The sequence below is a fragment of the Sciurus carolinensis genome, chromosome 3 (assembly GCF_902686445.1).
Source record: "Sciurus carolinensis chromosome 3, mSciCar1.2, whole genome shotgun sequence".
NCBI lineage: Eukaryota > Metazoa > Chordata > Mammalia > Rodentia > Sciuridae > Sciurus > Sciurus carolinensis.
In genome coordinates this window covers 167,466,337-167,476,059 of record NC_062215.1, presented here as the reverse complement: position 1 = coordinate 167,476,059, position 9,723 = coordinate 167,466,337, and positions in this window count along the sequence as shown.

Genomic DNA, 9,723 nt, shown 5'->3' with positions numbered 1-9,723 from the left:
CCCTCTGAAACTCACACTGCAACTTGACAACCATCAGGGTGGTGTTGGGAGGTGGGGTCCTTGACCAGGTGATTGATGTTGTAAAGGGGGCTTACGGTGCTTCTTGAGGGACTGGGCTGATTCTTTGGGGGTGCTGTGAGTTCTCGCCCTCTTGGGACTGGACTGGTTACTGTGAGAGTGGGTTGTTCTAAAGCAAGTCCACCCCCTCCCCGTGTTTCATATCTTCTGCACTTTCCAGTTTCCCTGTCGTTTTCCATCATGAGTTGAAGCAGCATGACACCCTCACCAGAACCAGAGGTGCCCAGGCTCTTGGACTTCCCAGCCTCTGGAGCCATGAGCCAAAATAAACCTCTTTCCCTTATTAATTAGCCTGCCTCAGGTATTCTGTTATAGCAACAAAAAATGGACTGTGTGATTCACAGGTAGGGGAGGTTACAAACTGGTTTCTGGCAAAAGTTCTTCCTCCCAAGAAAAAGTCAAGGAACTGCTGCTTCATTGTTTCATGATGTGATGTTTGGTATTAATTTGTCCATTTTGATCCAACTTTGGTAGGTATCTGATGTGGGCAGAATAGAAGAGAGGAAAGAATCTGGGCTTCTCTTGACAACACCAATCTGCTGAGTTACTGACCCTGAAACTTTATTCAGCTATGAACTTTCTGTTATGTAAGTGATTAAAGTTCCTTTTTGCTTAAGCCAGTGATTTAAGTTCCTTTTTTTGAGTTTGGTTCTGTTGCTTACAGTCCAAAACATTCTCACTGAAGTAGTATACTATTATCTCCATGGTGCCAAAAATCTTTTGACACAGCTTTATTCCATAAGCCACATGACTGGTTGGCTAATAGGAAATAGCTACACATTTTTGACCTCAATTACCCCAAATGAACAGGGCTTCTAGTTGGAAGTGCTAGTACTGGCCACCATCTTTTTCAATTTGCCTCTACCAGGAAAATAACATTAGGAATTGGAGAAGGTCCTGTTTATTTTTTACTGTTCACTCATTCTTCCTTGAAATTCCTCACCTGCTATAGTCCTGCTAGAAAGGCAGACGGGATTTGGGAGGACATATGTTGACAGGCACTGTTATTACCATATTCTATGGCACTCAGTTATTTAAGAGTAATTGTCTCAGCTAGAGCAATAATTTTCCTATATTGGCACTTTTTTGTTTTTTAAACTTTAAGCTTTAAAATAAAATACAGAAACAAAATTGAACACAGAACAAATGAATTGAACTTTGCCCACCAACTCTGAAGCCCTCTAGGTCACATCTCAGTCTCTGTCTGGACTTTTCTTATTTGTATCCTCCTGAAGCTTCTCTGTAATTTTATCACTGTACTGTGTGTCCCTAGATGCTATGTCTTGACTATTAAAAAAAACAGCCTCAGCCGTCCCTGAGACCTATGCATCGCTTCTAATCTAACCTACGATCGCTCTGTAGGGAGGGGATGGTGGTGCACCACGCAGGACCACCCATTCATCCCCCTCTGTCAGGAGGTCTCTCTCCGGGGCTGGGTGACCTCTGCCTCCCGTGCTTATGCCTTTGTGTAGTCCCCTGCTTTTGAGCATAGACCCACAACATGCTTTTGACCCACAGAATATGGCAGAGGAGATGGCAGGCCACTTCCAAGGTCATGCTGCATCAGAGGTCATGTGATAATGTGGCCAGCAGACTTGCCCTGGTTTGATGGATTACTTGGCCACGCTGAGAAGGCCCAATGGCCAGGCGCGCTGGGGCCTCTAGGTCTCCTATACCCTTTTTCTGGGGAAAGCCCACTTCCACTGCCAGGGGATGCCAAGCCTGACTGACATGGCTCTCTTCTGACAGCTTGAGTAACTGTGAAGCAGCCCCCAGCTCCAGTGGCCCAGCTCCAGTCCCCCTCGTGGGGCCAGATGTGTCCTTACGGTAACTAAATGGTAGTTCAGCTTCCCCTTTCCCACTGCGCTTCTCTGACTTTCTTACAGATGTTGTTCCATAGTTCATTCCCCAATGGACCTTCTGTATACAAATCGCCGACTCAGAGGCTGTTTCCAAGGAACCCCTCAATTTATCTTTTGAAGACCCCAGGCTGTTTGATCTGCAGCTTCCCCCCGTCTGGATTTTGCTGATTGCAAGCTCCTGGGACCAGTTCAGTATGCTCTCCTATCCTGTCTTCTTTGAAAATTAGCGGCTCCAAAACAGGGGATGGATCAGACTCTGGTTCCATTTCTTTGAAAAGACCATAGGTGGTGGTGTTTCAGGCCCAAGATGGCCCGTGATATTTATTTTGCTCTTTTGATGTCAGGAGCTATGTTACTCCATGCCTACTGCATAAGTTCATTGGGGGTCAAAAAGTGGTGCTATGTTAATTTTATTATTTTAGTTTCTCTTATCAGATGGAATAATTTTATAAAAAGATACTTGTCCTCATATATCCAGTGGTCTAGTATGCACAGAAAATACAAGGTAAATATGTGATATTTTGTTCCTTTTATGTGCTCAGTTTTTTGAGACAGTAAAGTAGGTTCCTGCCTTCCAATGACTGTAGCAGCCTTTGGAGCTCTTCCCTGTCTAGGGTGGCAAGATCTCCTAGGTTTATTTCTTGCCTAGGGCCAGGAGTGGGCAATTTCTCCAGGAATCCCTGGTTTCTTTCAGTGTGAAGTGGTATTTAAAGACCATAATCTGAGTGCTGGGTATCCTCATTGTCCTTGAGTTACGTCATGGTTTCTAGGTCTTTCAAGTGATCGAAGTGAAAGAAGAGAGAAAAAAATAAATTTGTGAAGTAAATATATATGTGTGTAAATATATATGTGTATGTATATTTCTAAATTTCACACGCACCTATACAAGCAAATATATAAATTAAGACGTGTGTTTTAGATATATATATACACACATACACAGTGCATATATATATACATTACATGCATACATAATATATAAAATGCATACATATATAAAAATAATCTTGTTAAATTTACCATACAAATTTAGAAGTAGACTCTTTACTTGACTTACCCTATATTTATTAAATCTTTCTCTCTCTCCTTTTTGCTATGCAAGGTGTCAAACGTAGGGCCTTGGACACAACTGGCCTGTACTTACCACTAAGCTACGCCCACAACCCCAAGATTGCCTTTATCCCTTTTCTCTGTCACAGGACAGGGGAATGATAGAATTCAAATCCCATAAGTTCTCATTTGCTTTAACCCACCTTTCTCATGCAATGACCTCAGAAGAGTGAGACTAATAATATCTGCAGCAGACCTGATCACCGAGAGGAGCTGCAGCTCAGGCCTGTGCTCACTGCCACTTTTCCACGTGGCCCAGGGTCTGCGCTGGCAGCTGGCACAGCCCTTTACCCACAGGCTGTCTCCCTTTTGGTGCTCGCTAGTCTGAGCTCTGCGTCAGTGCCTGTGTGCAGTGACCCCGCAGCCTCGTGGGGTGTCTCTCCAGTCACTTTGGTTTTCTCCAGTTCATTTCAAATGGATTCCTTAGAAAGGGATCATGGGAAGGATATTCTCTCACTTGTCAGTATTTTTTTTGTTATTGTTGTTGTTCTTTTTTATACTTGAAAAGAAAATATGCAGAATATAAAATCCTTAGCTCACATTTTCTTTCTTTGGAAACGTTAAATATATCAGTCCATTTTCTTTTTCCATAAATGTCTTTGTTGAAACTCCGAAGACCATCTCTTTTTCCTTAGTGAGTCATGTGCTCTTCCTTAGTGACCCCTCAAAACGTCTTTGTTTTGTAAGCCCAGTGATTTTTACTAGAAAATATTTTAGTGTTGTTCGTTCCCATTTAATATTTTTGTGCTTCTGAGAATTAGTCAAATCTTCCATTTCAGGAAAGTTTTCTAGAATGATGGTTTAAAAATATTTGTTCCAGCTCTTTATTTTGGCTTTCTTCTTCCTTTACCTGTTAATTGGCTTTTATCTGCCTGCCTTCAATATTTGTGAGGGTCTCTAAAACCTTTTTTTTTTTTTTTAATTGTTTACTTCTGCAGCTAGAAACATTTCTCCTTCTTTCCCTCTATTTCTCATAAGCATTATTGTTGCACTTGTGCCTTTTTATGGTCTGGTTCAACCTTCCTTTCTTAAACAATTTTTTCTCCTTATTTTACCATCTTCCTTGGATCTGGTTGCCCTTCTTTTGAGATTTCAAGTCCTGATTTACGTTGGGCTTTCGTGTCGTGGGTTGTTTTGATCTGTTTTGAGCGTGCCTTTCTGTCCTGGTTGCTCCTGGGCTCCTTTCCTATTTTTTCTTGTGGCACTTTTGTATGGATTTGACCCTCCTGCTTTTTTAGTACAACTTTTTGTGTGAATTTAGTTTTCCTGAGATTTCAGAAAACAACTGGGCCCCAGCACCGAAAAAAAAAAAAAAAACTGGGTTGGAGAACTCGTCACCGTCACAGAACTCCCTCTCCTTCAGTTTTCCACACGTTCAGTAAAACGGTGGCTCCCTTTCGGGATTTCCTGGCTGCTCCTCCTCCTCCCTTTTTATCTGAATTCTCTCTTTCTTCCTTTCTGTTGTCCCTGTTCTGTCCGACTTTGGTTCTCTGCCTAGCAGTTTCTCTTCAGTGTGGGGCTCTGTCCTCAAGGGCAACCTGGTGGGCCAGGCCTCAGGTGCCCTGGGGCCACACAGCTTCAGCCTCTTCAGGACTCCTCAGACAACCTCCTGCCCATACTGACCCCCGAGGGCGCACGACCATTCCAGCTGCTGACTTTCCCATGGGCCCTCCACAGGTTCCAGGGAGTCCTTCTCTGATCCTCGCTTTGCCTCTTCTCGGGTTTGTCACATGAGGTTCCACAGTTTCCTCTTCATTGACCCAGATCCTGGTAAGAAGTGGGTCCAGGGGCTTGCAGTGCTTTGGTCCCATCTATTTATATTTTGGATTATACACGATCACCTGCAAACTTAGTCTGTAATTCATACAAATAAAAGTAATCACTTTGAAGTGTGGGACTCAGCATCATTTAGCACACTCACTGTGTTATCCAGTTTTAAGGGAGTTCATCTGCTGAAAGTTCTCTTATCTAGTTCTAAGGCATTTCTTCACTCTCAAAGAAAACCCAATAGCCATTAAGCAGTCACTACCTGTTCCCTTTTAATCCCTGCCTCTGGCAACCACCAACTGGCTTTACATCTATTTTAGACATTTCATATAAACAAAATCGTATAATATGTCACCTTTTGTGCCTGGCTTCTCTCACTTAGCAGAGTGCTTTTTAAGTTCATACAATTTGTACCATGTATTTGTACTTCATTCCTTATTATGGCTGAGTAATATTCCATGTATGTACATACAACAATTTGCCCATAATTTGTTTATTCACTTATTTTTACTACTTAGATTTATTGTAAACGTTATCCAGGATTTTCGGATTCTGTTCTCTAGTTGTTCCATAAGTTCTTGTGTAAAGATTCAGGAAAGTCCCAACTCGGCTGCTATCACCTCTGCTATCTTCCCAGAATTCCATCTGAGAAGTTTATTCAAACACCCAAGTCAGGTATTATTAGAGGGGACAGGCAGAGAGTCTGGTGGCCCGTGGAAGGGAATGTCCACAGCTTTCTGCTGAAGTCCTGGTTCAGCAGTCTCTTCCACATTCTTCTTCAGGTTGGTAGTTCAGCTTCTCCTTGGATTCCATAAGATCTGCCTCTTTCCTGTCATCCACATACGGGTGTGCGGGAGGACCCCTGCATGTATGCATATGTGAATAATCACAAAATGTATCCATGTTGTGTTTGTACGCTTGTGTGCTTGTAGTGGTGTGTCACTTAACTTCAGTGCTTTTCCTTTGTACTTTGGCTTCATTTACACAAGGTCGGGGTGTGGATGGGTAGTCAGGTAGACTCGGAGAGGGGCAACCTCAGGGAATGGGATCTGTGGACCCTGCGGCTCTGGCCAGGAAGATGCTCCTGTGAGAACTGCATCTTTACCGCTGGGATGGACTGTGGATCTGAGTCCTCCCGGGTAAGGGGTGGGGAGACAGCATTTCCTTAAGAATGTATAGCAGACTAGGCCTGGTACCTGTGGGCCTGGAATCACAAGGGGGAGGAAGTGGACTTTTATAGTTGAGGGTCATTTGCAAACAAGTTTTCTTCAAGAGGCAATTGTTCGTTCCAGAAATTTGTGATTTAGGCTTAAAATTTAAGATATTAGGATATAGGAGGAGTGTGGAGGTAGTTGGAGCAGCTGAGTGAGGAGCTGATTAATATCTTGAGGTTCATTTCATCTTTCAGATTCACAGTTCTTCGGGTTCTCTTTAATTTTGTTTCTTTCTTTAGTAAAACCTGATAGAGAAGTGATGGAGTAGAATGGACCCTTTTATCAGAACTTCAAGTCAATGACATCTCAGGAACAGTACCATTGAATGTCTTTTGACAGTTTACATTATTAGTGCAAATGTATATTTTATTATTTTTTGTGGTAAAAAATTATACAATTACCTTTTTAAGATGTCATATGGATGCCTAAGCCCCAAACCTTTTTACTACTTGAAAGGATTCATCACTTACTTATGATTCACTGCTTGTGGAATCCGATGACCCCAATCCAAATGGATAAAAAGAAAAACAGCATAGGCCAAGGCGTCGCTTCTTCCATCTTTCAACTTTTAAAGAATTGTCAAAACCTCTTTGTTTCCTTTCCCAGCAGGGACCCTGCAGGCAGATAGCAGAGGGTAATTTTAGAAGTGGGTGATATATAAGGAGGCCAAATCCCAGGAGGTCACAACCTGTGGCTTCTATAACTGAAGAGCTTCTATTTTGGGAGGGTGGTGTTTGCCATGTTCCCTAATTATCTGTGGACCCGACAGCCCGGGTGTCGTGATTGGCATCCCGCGCCATTTTCTTGCAGGGTTTCTCAAGATAAAACACAGGCAAAGCCTGTGGGTACTGCCTTGCTTCTGCACTAGTGCATTCCCGGTTCCTGCATGCGGATGTGTTTTAGGATATTTGGTTGACACACATGCCTTTTCACTGGAGACTTCTGGAAATGTCCAGCTCATTTTGGTGGCTCTTCCTTTTATTTCCATTTGACCCCAATCCTGATCTTCAAATTTCCAGAGAGAACCTTGTTTGAATCACAAGGCTCTTGATAAAAGGCATCTTTTCCCTTCAGGCTTCCGACGTCCAAAGAGTTTAAACTTCCCTGATTGGGCAGGAGCTGTCTTCCCTCATAGGGAATCAACTCATATTTTCTTTAATTGACTTTTAATGCTTGAATTTACTTGAAATTAAAAGCAATCATCCTTTAGGAGACACCAAGAACCCCAGCATGAAACCTAGGTATAGCGTGTACTTCTCAGGTGGCTTTTTAGCAAATAAGTAAGTGCAATAAATGATAAGATGGTTATCTCCAGAACCTTAACAGTGGTTCCTAGAAGTTAACTTTGATCATGTGGTATGAGACAACTTCTTCCCAAAGAATAGGTCCATTCAGGCAACACGAGGATCCTGTTTCCCACGACCAGAAAAAGACTCCGCAGTGTTTGTGATCACATGCCTTCATAAATATATTTCACGGCTAAGTGTGTGGGACTGGATTTGGTGGATGCAATTTTCCTCATTTAAAACTGGCAAGGCACAGAATTTGCTTTCTCCTGTGGTTTGAGAAGTGTTCTGAGATATCATATCCTCCCCCTCTGCAAATGTGCTCTTCAGTGAAGGGCCCAAGAGTTCACAGCAGCCAGCTGTTGAGAACAGAAAGTCACACACTAGACACCTTAAATCAGAACTTTGTTCTGTAAAAGGGCACTGAGTAAATATTTTAGGTTTTTCAGCCAAGAGGCAAAACTGAGACTATTATGCAGATACTCACATATATAATAAGAACAATGACCACTGTGAACAGTGTTTGTAATGCAGGTCTACAAGTGAGAGGAATGGAATTTCTTTGGGGGGTAGATAAGGTTTCACTCAGCTGGGGTTCCAGGTAACTCCTCACCAGCTCAGTGGTTTATTTGCGAAAGCCCTGCTCAGCTGGAGGACAGGAGGGAAGCAGCCACAGGTGCGCTTTCTCTGTGTGCTGCATGCTAAGAAAAACTCAGCTCCCGTCACCAGGGTTTATTTCTCTGTCTGAGAAGGTATACTAAAGGCCCAGAAATGCACATATTCAAAAAGTACGTATGTATGAAATGAAGTGCAAGTTTATCTTCATTTTTTTGGTCTGTGAATTTACAAGGCTCTGCTCATGCTCACACAGAAGCTAGCTGCCTTTCCTTCCAAGGGGACATCAGAACCATGCTGGGAGATGCGGCCTGTGGTTACAGATAATACTAAGGCTCTTAGCGTTCAAATTGCCCACCACATGCTGAGACAATGGTAAGGAAGGTCCTACTCTTTTTCTTCCTTTCTTTTTTCCCATGTTACTGGGCTTGAACCCAGGGGTCGCTCCACCACAGAGCTACATTCCCAGTCTTTTTTATTTTTTATTTTGAGTCAGAGTCTGGCTAAGCTGCCCAGGCTGACTTTGAACTTGTGATCCTCTTGCCTCAGCCTCTTGCGTCACTGTGTGACAGATACGCACTCTTACATGGACTTGCCTTTGAATGGACAGCTCCTCTTGACTTGACATCTACCTGCACTAAGCAAAGTGCTCTGAACTCTTGATGAATTACCATGAACTCTGGGGATGGTTCCCACAATAACCCTGACATCCTTCTCAGGATTCATAGCTAGGAGATAGTGTTAGAGTAATAGCTAATGATACTCAGGCACCTATTGTGTGCAAGACTCCACTCTAAGTGCTTGACATAAATTGTCTTATTTTACCCTTACCTGATGCAGGTGGCACTACTGTCCTCATTTTATAGAGGTAAAAACTGAGGCATAGAGAGACAAGGAGCTGCCAGAGCTGCTCAGGGGATGAGAGGCAGGGCTGGGATTCAAACCCAGGCCATCTGTGCTCCAGGTGCTGAACATTATGCGACTGTTCATCTTAGAGAGATTTGCGCCCTAGAACACACAAGCAGTAAATGCCAAAACCTGGCTTTGAACTTTAGGGGTCTGACTCCAGGCCTCTTCTTCTTCGCCTGTATCCTCCAGGGCCCCCGCCTTCTGACTTGTCTGGAGCTGATCTGTCAGAGGTGAAAGAATTGGTTCTGAGGTAGAGGAAGTTAGGCAGGTTGGTTTATCAGGAGACTGCACTGGAGGTGGGGTATAGAGCCCTGTGTCCACGTGGGTTTTCCCAGCAGATGGAGCAAAGGGAGGGTTCCACAGGATGGGTCCTGCTCCCTGGACAGAGCCTGGGCTGATCTGTCGAGGTTGGCTCACATTTCCCGGTTGATCTTCAGCAAATCACTTCACCTCTCTGATCCTCAATTTCCTTTTCTGTAGAATGGAGTCAATAAAACTTTCCCTGAAGAGAAGCTAATGAAAAAGTGTTTAAACTGTTCTTGTTTCCCTGATGCTTAGTTTCCTGGGTCATCTCGCTAGGTACTGTACCTGGTGATTTAATCACCCACTAATTTAGGCAATGGTTTTCAGCCTGCCTGTCTTCCCGGCAGGGCAGACTCTGGAGGATTCTGATCGATGTGTCCTGAAACTGGGCTCCATAACAGGTCACGAGCGATTTTAGACACAGATGTCCTAAAAGCCATAGAAAACCTTTGGATCTTGGTGGTACACATACCCGAAACTTTCACATTTTACTTTCATTTTCTTTACACATTTCAGGCCTGCAAAAAAAGCTCCCTACCTTTGAATTTCATTTCTATTGCACAATGTATTGGCAACACA